The sequence below is a fragment of the Saccostrea cucullata genome, unplaced genomic scaffold (assembly GCF_032062105.1).
Source record: "Saccostrea cucullata isolate Sc308-1 unplaced genomic scaffold, CSIRO_AGI_Scuc_v1 ctg182, whole genome shotgun sequence".
NCBI classification, from domain to species: domain Eukaryota; kingdom Metazoa; phylum Mollusca; class Bivalvia; order Ostreida; family Ostreidae; genus Saccostrea; species Saccostrea cuccullata.
This window is the reverse complement of record NW_026925642.1, coordinates 154,543-167,328: the sequence shown is the minus strand read 5'-3', so window position 1 is coordinate 167,328 and position 12,786 is coordinate 154,543. Positions and strand designations below refer to the sequence as shown.

The window sequence follows — 12,786 nt, the reverse complement described above, 5'->3', positions numbered from 1 at the left end:
TGTTATAGTTATACCTTTGAAGTCTTTATAATTAAATATAACTTATCTAGGCTCATATAAGTAAAGTTTCCCGAATTACAATTTTTTTTATCCAAATCATATTCTGACATCCTTATTTTTTTTATCTAATAATAAAAAATAATAACTATAAAGAAAACATAGGGGGGGAAGTTTTTTGTATTACAGATATCTTTGTATATATCAGTAATTAAATTCTCTAGCAATTAAAAAAACAGAAAAAAAAAAACAACAAAACAAACAAACTAACAAACAGAATGAAATCAACAATAACAAAATAGATCGAAACAATGCCCAACAAAAATAGAGTAAAAAGGTTGAGTGATACTTACATCGCGGGTCAGGCACCACATGTGCAGTTTAATTCCACTTTGATGTTTGCCAAACACTTACACAGAGTTTTCAGGGAGATCGAGGTATTTATGGTTTGTATTTTATAGGAATTAAACAAATTACAACAAACTCATTCAAGCTTTAAAACAGAAAAGAAAACTATTTGTGATTAAACACTGATAAAATGACATCATTTTTCAAAATCTATCAGCAGGAATAATTTATATGTTAATTGTGATATTTCAGAATGGCGTTATCTTGGTGATGTAGGTGCTCGCTGATAACCATCTCTGACACTCAGTCTAAGAAAACCAGTCAGAACTGAACTAAATTCCAGCAATTCATCATTTCCCTTCAAAGACATCAGGTAATTTCGGTTTGCTCTCCTTTTTTGTTTGTTGTGGGATTTGTGTTTTTCTAGTTACAATTTTATACCAGATAAACATTTTTAAAATAATTTTTCAGATGCTATTTAGGGTTTTGTATTCTAAGGTATATATGTGAATTAAATAATACATTTCTAACATCAAACAAATTTACTCAAAACAAAAATTTAAAAAATTTATGTTTAGAACAACAAAAATCCGGACCAAAACAAGTGCAGGAACATTGATTTTAAAGAAATATTTGAAATATTTTCCTCCAGTCTATAAATCAAACTTAAACTGTAATTTTTTTTTTACTCTAAAAAACTATCTATAACTGTAAATTGAATAATTTCCTACAGACACCAGCTTACTGGTACACTGGGCGCCATCTGGTGTTGATAGACGACACCAGACATCTGTTCGCCTATGTTAACCACCATCCCAGGACAAAGCTGATGTCATAGTGAGAAGTAGTGGCTTAATGTACAAAAAAGTCGAGGGTTACATGATTTTTATCTTATTATTCTTAATTTGAGTAGTGTTTATTTATCAGTCTGTTTTGGTCATGTCTATAAATCTGTTGATTAACAACGGAATATTTAATTGTGACTTACACATTTGAACAGCTGAAATAATTTGAACAAATAATGTTTATATATGGATGTTTACCATATAGTATAATGAATTATTACACTTATTCAAGAATGGTCTTATGGCACTGAATTGTAACAAAAAATGGATACTTTTATGCAAGTCAAGTTTTAAAGAATCTACATTCTACATTCTAGTCTTATATCAGATGAAAATATTGTCCATATGCACAAACCCACATCAATTAGAAATTTTGTACATGTATGGTATTAAAAATCCACATCCATATACAATTTAAGTCAAAAACTTTATAAATGAAAATGAGAAACAAGGATGTGAATTGTCGCTTTAGTAAGAAAATAAAACCCATAAATGAATTAATAGATACATTTGCAATTTATTCTTTAAAACAAAACCGTTGACTTTGGAACTGAGAGCAATCAATTTTAGTCATGAACACCACATACACAATTTTACGTTTATTTACTTTGTTAATTTATATTAATGTTTCTATATTCTTGGACAAAAAATTATATTATTCCTTGAAGTAGCTCTCTTGTGAACTTTCCTTGTATGAAATTTTAGAATTCTAGATAATTTATGTATTTTAAAGCAGTATATCTCTTTAATAACAATCACTCACCTAATTTGACAATTATATGTTTTAAATTGACTAAGTGAATGTACTTTTTGTAAATTAACTTCCACCTTTTAACTTTTTTAAAGCCCAATCTTGATGAATGTAACACGTTATATATTTCTTCAGTTAAACTTAAATTGAGATCTGATGACGTAGGCAGAAGGTTGGGGAGTAAGGCTCCATTTAATCAGATGGAAATTTGGTGCTTGTTAAATTCAAGGATAGTCTCACAAAAGATAAAATAAACTATATCCAGCTTTGTGCTTGTTTTGTTGTTTTCTTATCCCATTTTCTCGTAGACTTTACTTTAATTGACGTTTTCTAACTCTCGTACTGGCAAAAGAAACAATGATTTGTGTTGTAACATTAAAGTTGCTGTATTTTTATTCCGAAAAAAAAAACCTAGTTATTTTTTAACAATGCAATATTCCTATACTTATCTGGTCGAGAACATAGGTATTGATTCTGTGAATACAAGTTCGGAAACTACATGAAAGTACAGACATGTTTTACAACAAAAGTAGATATAAAACGATAACAGTTTACGATTCTTTAATTTTTGGCAGACGATTCATCACTGATAATGTCAAAAAACAAGATAACTAATACATAACTGTCTTCAAATATCTGCCTTACGATTTCCACATGTAATATTAAAGAACATGCAGGATAAATACGCACAAAACAAATTGAATTGGTGACATTTATGTTTTAGAACAAATTTGAAATATTTTTTGAAATAAAAAATAAAGTATTTACTTTTCAAGTCATGTTTTAAATTTTAAAATTAATCAATGAAATATGGGTGGGTGTAAATATAAAATTTATAGAATATGGCCACACCCGCCGTACATGTATGATCAAGTATATACATTCATTTATAAATAATGGACTAACATATAATTAAACTTGTATATTATTGAATAAAAGTATTTACTTTGTCATGTTTTAAATTTTAGATCACCGGGGTGGGTGTAAATATAAAATTTAGAATATGGCAAGTACATGTATGATGTATACATGTATAATTGTCATATAATTAAACTTGTATTTGATATTCCTGGCATGTAAATTCCGAATTAAGAACATGACAACAACTAAAATAGATTTACTAGAGTGAATGCAAGTTTTTGTTGACCCGTATCATGTTGTAAATTTTGAATTTACCAAGGGGAGGTAAATGCAAAATTTATCATGTTGTAAAAATGATACCCGAATCAAAGTTAAAAAATTTCATTCAAATGAAATTTTGTTATGCTAAAAGAAAAGATCATTTGTATACTAGTATTCAATTCTTTTTAAATGGATATCATTAATTAAAGCTCAAAATCTCAAGTAAAAACAAAATAAAAATTTCAAGGTATCATACACTTTAGTAAAACAATATAAAATTATTAACGTATGAACTACAATAACTGATGTAGAAACCATTAAAGTCCCTTTAATGAAATCCACTTGCTAAATTATATCAAGGAAAGAAACATATGGAGAAACCGAACAGTGTTCAACATCAAAAGTTCATAAAACAATGCAAAATACGAGCAGAGCAAACACGGACCTACAAAACATCAGAGATGAAAGTATTCAAACATTAAATTCAGATGTTTTTTTACTACATATAAAGATAATACCTCACACATCTTATATCATTATTCTTAAGCTTTAAAGATAATTTTTTAGGATTTTTTCTTGAAATCGGTGAAGCTATAGTGTGTCAAATCAATAGTATGTACGTGTGCACTACAGCACTGATTCTACTCTTCATCCATCATTGTCAGAGACAGAACTTATAGATCAGAAATAAATTAAAGCATCTCTCTATTTTAAGGATTACAATAATCATAAGTAAAACTAATGAGAAAATATTTTAATAGTTTAAAGACATGCTAAGATCTTTGTGGCAATGTCCTAGATCGTGATGCAAAAAGAGGATCGAATTTCATATACGGAAACATTTAAAAATGATAACCACGAAAAAATGGCCCTCAAATTAGTAAATAAATAAATTATTAAAAGTTTTGAAAGAAAATAAAAAGTTTCTTCCCATCATTTAGAATTCATTTTTTGTAATGTCAATTAACATGTTTCTAAAAAAATTGACCTAAAAATGACCCCCTTTACAATGAAAAGAGATTCTTTAATTGTCAAGTTATAAAATTTCTTTTTAATATTCCTCCTTATAGTGTTTGCGAAAAGAGTGATATTCCACTTGTTTTTTTAGAAATCAAACCATGCCACAATCGGATTCCAATACTTTTTAATTGAAAAATTAATTTTCCCTTCATTTCAACCTTTAGCTTGTATAAGTTTGGCAAATCCTATTTGACAATGAAAAAAATCTTATGAAATCAAAAAAAAAAAAAAATGAAAAGCAAGAATATAAATAAAACTCTATACCTTTCAATAATACTGAAAGAGGCTCTAGATAAAATATTGAAATGAGGTTAAGCCTTCACACAAGTTCTATCATATCATACCATGATTAAAGCATACTTTAAATGTTGGTGGGGGTATACTTGAAAGTATTGCGGCAAAGTAACAGTTGAAAATTAGTAGAATATTAAATTATTCTAAGCTTTTTTTAGTCCTTCCCTATAGAAAAATAAAGGTAGGGTAGTTTTTTTGTTGCTTTTGTTGATAATCGACTTCCTCGTAAATAAGTAAGGGGGTTGGTGGGTATAACACCTAAAAACATGCTCTGTAAAGCTATGGGCTAGTGTAAAATACACGTTCTAATGCAAAAACTATACATGTAGACATAACGTTTTGATTTAGCACACAGTATTCATTACATTTCTTAATTCTTGTTTTACTCCACCCTTTTACCCAGTTCTGAGTATATTTTTCAGAGAATTTAATAAGAAAATCAGTTGTAACGTCTTCTTTTTACTGTATCATAATATGAAAAGTTAATTGAAGACCATTGTCCCTGTAATCGATCGCTATGTTTAACTAACATATTAAAAAACTTTAAAGACCATAACTTTTCATTTATTGTAGCTATGCCTTTCATATTCAATATGTGTATATTCCTTGTGACAAGACTTTACTTTGGGTAAAAATTTGACCTTTTGACCTTTACCTTGAGTTTGTCCCATTTTACAAAAAATGTTTTTAATTTACTTTGGCTATAGCTTTTTAACTGTAGATACTAGTACTCTCATACTTCACAAATATAATCCTTGTTACATTAAACTTTTCTTAAGAAACCATCAACTTTGACGTTTGACCTTTGAGTTTGACCTACCTTTCAAACACTTATCCTTAGCCATTAATTTTGAACAAATGGTGCTAGGGCTTTCCTATTTTACAATTGTATTTCTTGTGAGAAGACCGGACTTTGGATACCATTATATTTAAATTGCTTTTAAGAAAAGTTTAATCTTCGCTATGTTGCCATACAGGGGCATAGCTGTCTCACAAACACATCTTTTTATATGTAAGAGGAGTTGCGGATAACAGATTCTTTTGTGTATCGAATAAGACGTAAACAGTATCTGCAGTTGATACTGAAGTATTACAACATAGATAAAGGAAGTTGACGATGGAAAAACTGAAGTGACCTTGTTTGTCATACAATTCAGTTATTAGTTTGTTCTTATCTTCTATAGTCATTTTAACATTAAAATATGAAACAGATGTTGCAGAATGCATGGTATCTATACTGAAACGCAAAAGAAACGGAACAAGCAGTAATCTACAAATGTTTGATTTTTTTATCTAATGATTTTCAAAAATGAATACAGTAAGGCTAAACTCACTTTTCAGAACATCAGAGATTTGATAGAAATGTTAAATGTTTATCTTTTTTACTTTACTAAGTAACATATGACTGTTAAACCACCCCCTCCCAGCTTTTCAAGTAAAACGTGCAAGACTGCCCTAAACAACAATTGCAGCTTAATTTCTACGATACAATAGGTTCATCAATATCGAGATCTCAGCGAAGGAATTATTCTTTGCAATTTTTAAATGTCCGTTTTTCAGATGATTACGTCGAATTTTCTCAAACTTAGAGCAGTGTAGCCACCCTTGGACTTCCGGTACAAGGACTGTCCTCAATGCATACGAGGGGTGATCCAAAAGTTCGCGAACTAATTGAATACCTTCCAAAAAAGAAATGATATAGGGTTTCAGTGTTGAAATTTTTTCAAAGATGTCCTCTCCGATGTTAATGCGCATCTGCAACCATTCAGCCCATGCGCGGATCACGTGATATAGGCGGTCATATGATTTGCTTCTTAGCGCTTAAAAATGTTTCCGACTCTTATATTTCTTACCATGCAAGTTATTTTTTACAACAAAAACAGTCCATTTGTCAGAAATGGCCTACTCTCGGCAATAGTATGAATGGATAATGATATCCTTTTGCAGAATGAGCATGGCGACCATCAAAACCCAAGTCCTCTGTCTTTTGAGCGTCGTTTATTTCATGGGGATAAAGTATGGGTGCCTTCACTTTATCATATCTTATATGTTTAAAGTCTAAAATAAAAAATATTTTAGGAATTTGATAATCATATCACTGTAAAGATATTCATTTATTTTTCTAACTGTAAGTTGGCGATCTTTCATATCAAATCACTTAACAAAGGACACGTCTCTTTCCCAGTTTGCTTTCACTGGGCAACAGAACAAACATCATTTTTAAAGATCTCCCTTCCTTCACTTAAACAATCAATCCAATAAATGACAAAACTTTTGGCAAGTCCTTTGTCTTTATAAACCGTGTATTAATTATCATAAACTTCTGCAAAGCAATTTCCAAGATATACGTTTAACTTTACAGCCGTTCGTTTCTCGAATACGACTGAGTCAACCATTTTTTATCACAAGTGATCTACCTTATGACGTCATTTTCACATTATGACGTCACAAACACGGAGCAAAACGTTCCATTACATATGCTATTTATAGAACATGTGTATGACTGTGTGTGTGCCAAATTTCATTCTGATTTGAATTGTGGTTTTGTAAATATAGAAATAGTTCGCGAACTTTTTGATCAACCCTCGTATGATACGTAAGACCCTGTTGAAGCGTAATGTAGTGAATTTTTGCATCAGCAACTCTCAATCACCTTTTCCAGCTAAAGCAATGGAAATACGTACTTAAGCCATTTTCAAGAAGCCTTAGCATTGTTACGGGAAACAGAAGGAGAGTTTACTTTTTTTTGAATATTGCTGCATTTCTTATGATGAGCAGTAAAAACCCTTTAAACTCCATAATATTGCCAAATGTTTTGTTAAACATGCAATTTTTTGATTTCTGTTAAGCAGACTCAAACTTGATTTCCGGTTATGGTATGAAAATCGTTCAACCGGTAAATTACCGATGTTTACCAAATTGAAGATATCCATAATTTTAAGATACAAAATTCTTTACTTTACATAATTATTTCCCCCTAAAGTAGGGTTTTGCGTTTCTTTTGCGTGTCAGTATACTGTAGATTGGGAAATATTCACGGTGGTTTTAATTTCGCTATGTTCGCGATTTATTAATTTTCCGTGAAATTAAATCCATCGTGAATGTTAGTTTTAGTTTTTAATTATGTTGAATTGCTATAGGAAATTTTTAATTAATTTCTCGCAGCGTGAAATTAAAACCATCGCAAATGGTACTTTTTGAGATATCGTGAAATTTTAACACCGTGGAATTAAACCAATTTACAGTATTATATCGAGTGGACATATGCATGGAATTAAGTTAATTGTTAATAAAATATATGGAGGAGTGAGCATCCCCTGCCCACCGGTTCCACCAACAGCGTGCTCCTTGTCATGATCAGAAAGTAACGGAAAAATTCGTAAACAAATTGGTGTGTAAAAATTTTCCAAACAGTCAGTATGAAAACTTTAGTCGGTATTTGAATTAAAGATATATTTTATTTCCTTACTAGGTCATTGTATCGACCATAGAACTTACGAAATGTTGACTTTAAAATCACTGTGGTCGCTATAATTGAATGTGAAGGTGAAGAGAACAGAATATGTGTTCTTCTCTTGTAAAGGTTTTGGAATAAATTCTCTTCAAAGAATATTACAAAAGTTTACATATAATGAAAAACAAACTTTCATAATCATCTCATGAACAACGAATTGACAAATTTCAACATTAGTCTGAAATGAAACATGGAGATAACGAACAGTATTCAAGATTAAAAGTCAATTAAAAAATACAAAACTAGGAGCAGAGCAAACACGAACCTCCAAGACATTAGAGGTGGGATCAGGTGCCATGGAGGAGTGAGCATCCCCTGTCGATCGGTCACACCCGCCGTGTGCTCCTTGTCATGATCGGGTAACATGTCACGGAAAAATCCTTCGTCAATTCAGTGTATAAATAATGGACTAACAATTAGTATGAAAAACGTCAGTCAGCATTTGACTCAATGATAAATTGTATTTGCTGGGAAGCTCATTGTGTCGACCACAGAACTTACGATATGATGAGTTTAAACGAGACGCTGATATTCTTGTTTCATCAACTTGTTTGTGATCAATTTTCCTCGTTTTAGAAATTGTTCATACGTAGAGCATGCTCTTGCGTATCAAATCAACTGCGATATATAAACTCTGTATGCAGGTGATGAAGGTATATGGCTGCATAAGTAAGGGAAGCTGACGATAGAAAAGTTAAAGTCATCACGTTTATCATAGAGCTTGGTTGTCAGATTACCATTAACGTCTTTTTCAAGTAATGTATCAAAATATGAAACAGATATATCAGACTCTGTGATATCTTATATCTCAAGCTCACCGGGATTTATCGTATCGACATAAGAATGGAAATCACCATTTTAATTGACAATATGTCGTTGATATATCTAAATGTCGAGTTGAAGGCCACAGCAAGTGTTTTCTTCTTTTATGCAGAAGATTTTGCTTCATATGAATACAAAAATAGGTCTGCTAATAACGGGGCGCAATTGGTACCAATGAGAATTACAGCAGATTGTTGAAAAAACAACATAGATATTGTCAATCAAAAACTCAAGCATCTTTTTGATGTCAACTTCAGAGTACTTCTGTGCACAATCAGAATGTTTTTAACAAATAATTTTGCAAATTCCCAATGAGAATGTAAGTAATTTTAAGAGATCCATTTTCATTGAAAAAGCAGCTATTTAAAATGAAGGAGCAAAAAAGGGACCATTACATACACTAGTATGATGATGCTAAGAGTATACTTTAAAAGATCTTTAAAAGAACTGCAAGATTTTTTTTTCTACCATCAATCCATTGATAAAAAAGTAATTAGAACTGGGCGCGTTTTGTTACAGCATTATTTCGGTTATGGTAACATCTGCAACATAGGATAAATTTCTTGTTTGTGATTAATGAGCGAACGAGCCACAAAAGATAATAATCGGGTTACAAAACATCCTGTCTGATTAAGCTAGTCTGGACGTAAAACGGAAATCTGAGAGAGAGAAATATATCCCAAAAAGTATTGCATAAAAATGAACTAGTATTGGACAATTGATCAATAAATTTAACAATTTACGAAGCAAACATTTGATAGATAATTACATACAACGTATACATTGAATTAAGGCATAATTAATTTATATGGGAAAACACTTCTTATTCTTAAAATGAATCAAACATACGCTTTAGATGCAGAACTATTTACCTGAAGGTGACAAGCGACATGTTTCAGTGTAGTACTGGTTTAGAACAAGCATCGTTTATGTAGATATATTTATTCTAAAAGCTTTTTTTATTATTTTTTTCAAAGATAAACATCATATTTTGTCTTTCACGCTTCGGTTGAAACTACATAGAAAACGCAATTAAATACTTCTAGTGATAGTATATCGAAACCCTTCAGTTAATGTTTATCAAATCGGCACTATATAAGACAGATGGATCTGTTTCGTTAACTTTAGAATTTTAGTCTGCATGTTTTGGGACTAAAGATTAAAACATTTCACTAACATCAAAAACTCAAATAAGAACTGAATTACGAAGGTGATATCGCTCCTCTTATACTTTTTTGTATTATTCTTTATTTATACTGGTGGTTCGTGGATATAAGTGCTAAATAAAGTCGTGCATCCTCCAAGATCCCATTTATAACTATATACCATGAAGGTTTTCCAGATACTTAGTAGTTGAAGTAATTGTCATGAAATGCTTCTTACTTAACGACAAGAAATAGTCATAATAAATTAGAACATATTTTTAAGTACTCTTCAATGACCTTGAGTTCTATATTGTTTTTGTTTGTAGTTTGCTTGCTGTGTTTGTTTGTTTTAAATGAGATAACATTATCAGTTCAAAGCGTATATATAAAACTTGTTGCCTAACATATGTGCATTTTTAAATTTGTTTGGCGAAATTCTGTCTACATCCTTTGAATAATGATTCATTATTCAATAATTGTATGTGAGTTGTGAGGTGTTTGACTTAATTAAAAGACACCGCACAACAAAGAAACCACTTACAGTTACTTAAAGATTTAATAACGTAATGGTGTCGACAATGATCAATCGTTAATCAAAATCAGGATCCGATGGGCGTTTGTAATTTCTGTTCATTTCATTTTCCTTAATCTATACATTAAATATATTACATTCTTTGAAGAAAATAAATCTGGTGAACACAAGAGTTATTTTGGTTTAAATTTGTGTAGATGGAGTAAATAACTGTGATGATTCTCAAAACTCCACTTAATGCCCTAGTCACATTTCCCGGCCAGTAGCCGTAGACCGGTGGTAATCGGTGGTAACCCGTGGTGTGAGCGATGCCACAACATCGTTTCACATCGGCCTAGTAGTCCTTAAAGTATCAGTCACATTATCCACCGATGGGGTATACGATGGGAAACCAATGCGTTTTGTTTTTTTTTATAAAAATGGCGTGGTTGCCGGCGGGATTTACAAAAACCCTGCGATGCATTGCTTATCATCATTCGGCCGATGTAAATTACATCGCTCATATATTGGTGAACATCGTTCGTACGTTGGTCGACTGTGGGCCAATGTTTGGTCGAACATCGACCGATGATCGGCCGATGTTTGTTGCCAACCACTCAACACCCCCCCCCCCCCACCCCGATGACCTCAGATTCAATGGACACTTGACGATGCTCGGCTATACACCGGCCAATCATTGAAAGATTTATTAATGATGGTTTGCCGATGAGGAGCGATGTGGGGCATCGGTAGAGACATCACTGATTTTTAACTACAACTTATTTTCTACCAATGACCCCCACCGATTCGCCAAATGGCCACGGTCACCGTCCGATTACTATAGGAGTCCGGCCGGCAACCACGCCATTTTTATCAAAAAACGCATCGGTTTCTCATCGTTAACCCCATCACTGTAATAATGTGACTGATACTTTAAGGACTACTAGGCCGATGTGGACCGATGTTGTGGCATCGCTCACACCACGGATTACCACCGGTCTACGGTCACTGACCGGGAAATGTGACTAAGGCATTAATAACAGAGGTTACATGCAAGCAAGGTCATTGTATCGACTTAAGAATCTAGATTGACATTAAATGATATCATTGATATGTTTGATTCAGCAACCTATTTATCATAAGTCTGTTTCATTTCAGAAATTGTTCGTTTGTAAAACATGACTTTGCGTATTGAATGAAATGGGAGTCAAAAAGCTATATTTGCAAGAAATTATGGTATATTGCTGTATAAAAAATAATGTGGAAAAGTCAAAATAATTAGTTTTTCATGTATGTGCATTTGGTACTTTTAAGTCTATGAAAAAAATCTACATTGTATATTTAGTTTCCTGTCGCATAGTAAATATAAAACCAACCTTCCAAATTTTAAAACAAATTTAATTTCTATCGCTCATTCAATTAAGAAAAAATGCCTATAAAATGTGTTTGTGTGTGTGTGTGTGAGAGAGAGAGAGAGAGAGAGAAAGGTAGAGTGAAGGAGATATCTAAAAGGATGTCGAGACCAGCTAAAGCTCCTAGGAGATACCTAGATTATGATATTGATCTTAACTTCGTTTGATGAGATGGCATTCTTAAATCCATTTCAATTAAATTGAATTCATTTTAAATTCAAAATTTGTCAATCAATCAGGTCAATGCAAATGATTTTTTTCCTGTAGAGGACTGGGTATCCCATCAATACATATACACAATATTACCATAAATATTGTATAATTTGTGTCTCCTTTCCTATCTGGGGAATCTCGTTAGTTGTCACGATGTATAATTCAATTCCATACTTTTTTTCTAAATATGCAATAAATCATGTTCAAAACAAATACAAGTTGTTTGCCACCAGACTTTCAATATCTGTCTTTCTTTTTGCATTGAAACTAAATTTCTAGTGGACTAGGTTCGATAACTGGTATTCTAGATAAAAGGTTTGTCTAGGATGTTCTCCTTGCAAATAATAACTTTATTTTTAACAGTATCTATAAATCAAAACATGGAAGTGTATAATGTGTGTCAAAGTTATTTTTATATTTAAAAAAGACAAAAAGCTATCAGGTGCTAAGCAAGAACCATGGCTTTGAAGATTATTCATATGAGTAAGCAGTATAAAAGAAGGAGTAAAGTAAGTAACAGTTCAAAGCTTTGTATACAAGGAATGCAATAAGTTTTTCACCTTACTAATTTTTCTCAAATTTTATTTTACAAATAAAACTTGTAGCTTGGTAAACACAACTGTAGAAAACCCACAGAATTTAAAATGGGATATGGAGACCAAACAATGAACCATTGATATAAATTTGCATGGAACTTTTAAAATACAACTTTTTTATTATCCACAGGCGTTATGAGGCAAACTTCGTTAACTTCTAAATTTTGCACTTTTGCTTATGCTTGAATTGTTCATT

At 31.7% G+C, this 12,786-nt stretch overlaps 1 protein-coding gene across 1 annotated transcript in view; it reads right to left on the bottom strand.

The window, feature by feature from the left end:
• The window catches only part of LOC134269449 (sex peptide receptor-like), a 44,473-nt gene that overhangs the window by 24,553 nt on the left and 7,134 nt on the right, over positions 1-12,786 (bottom strand). The window lies entirely within an intron of this gene.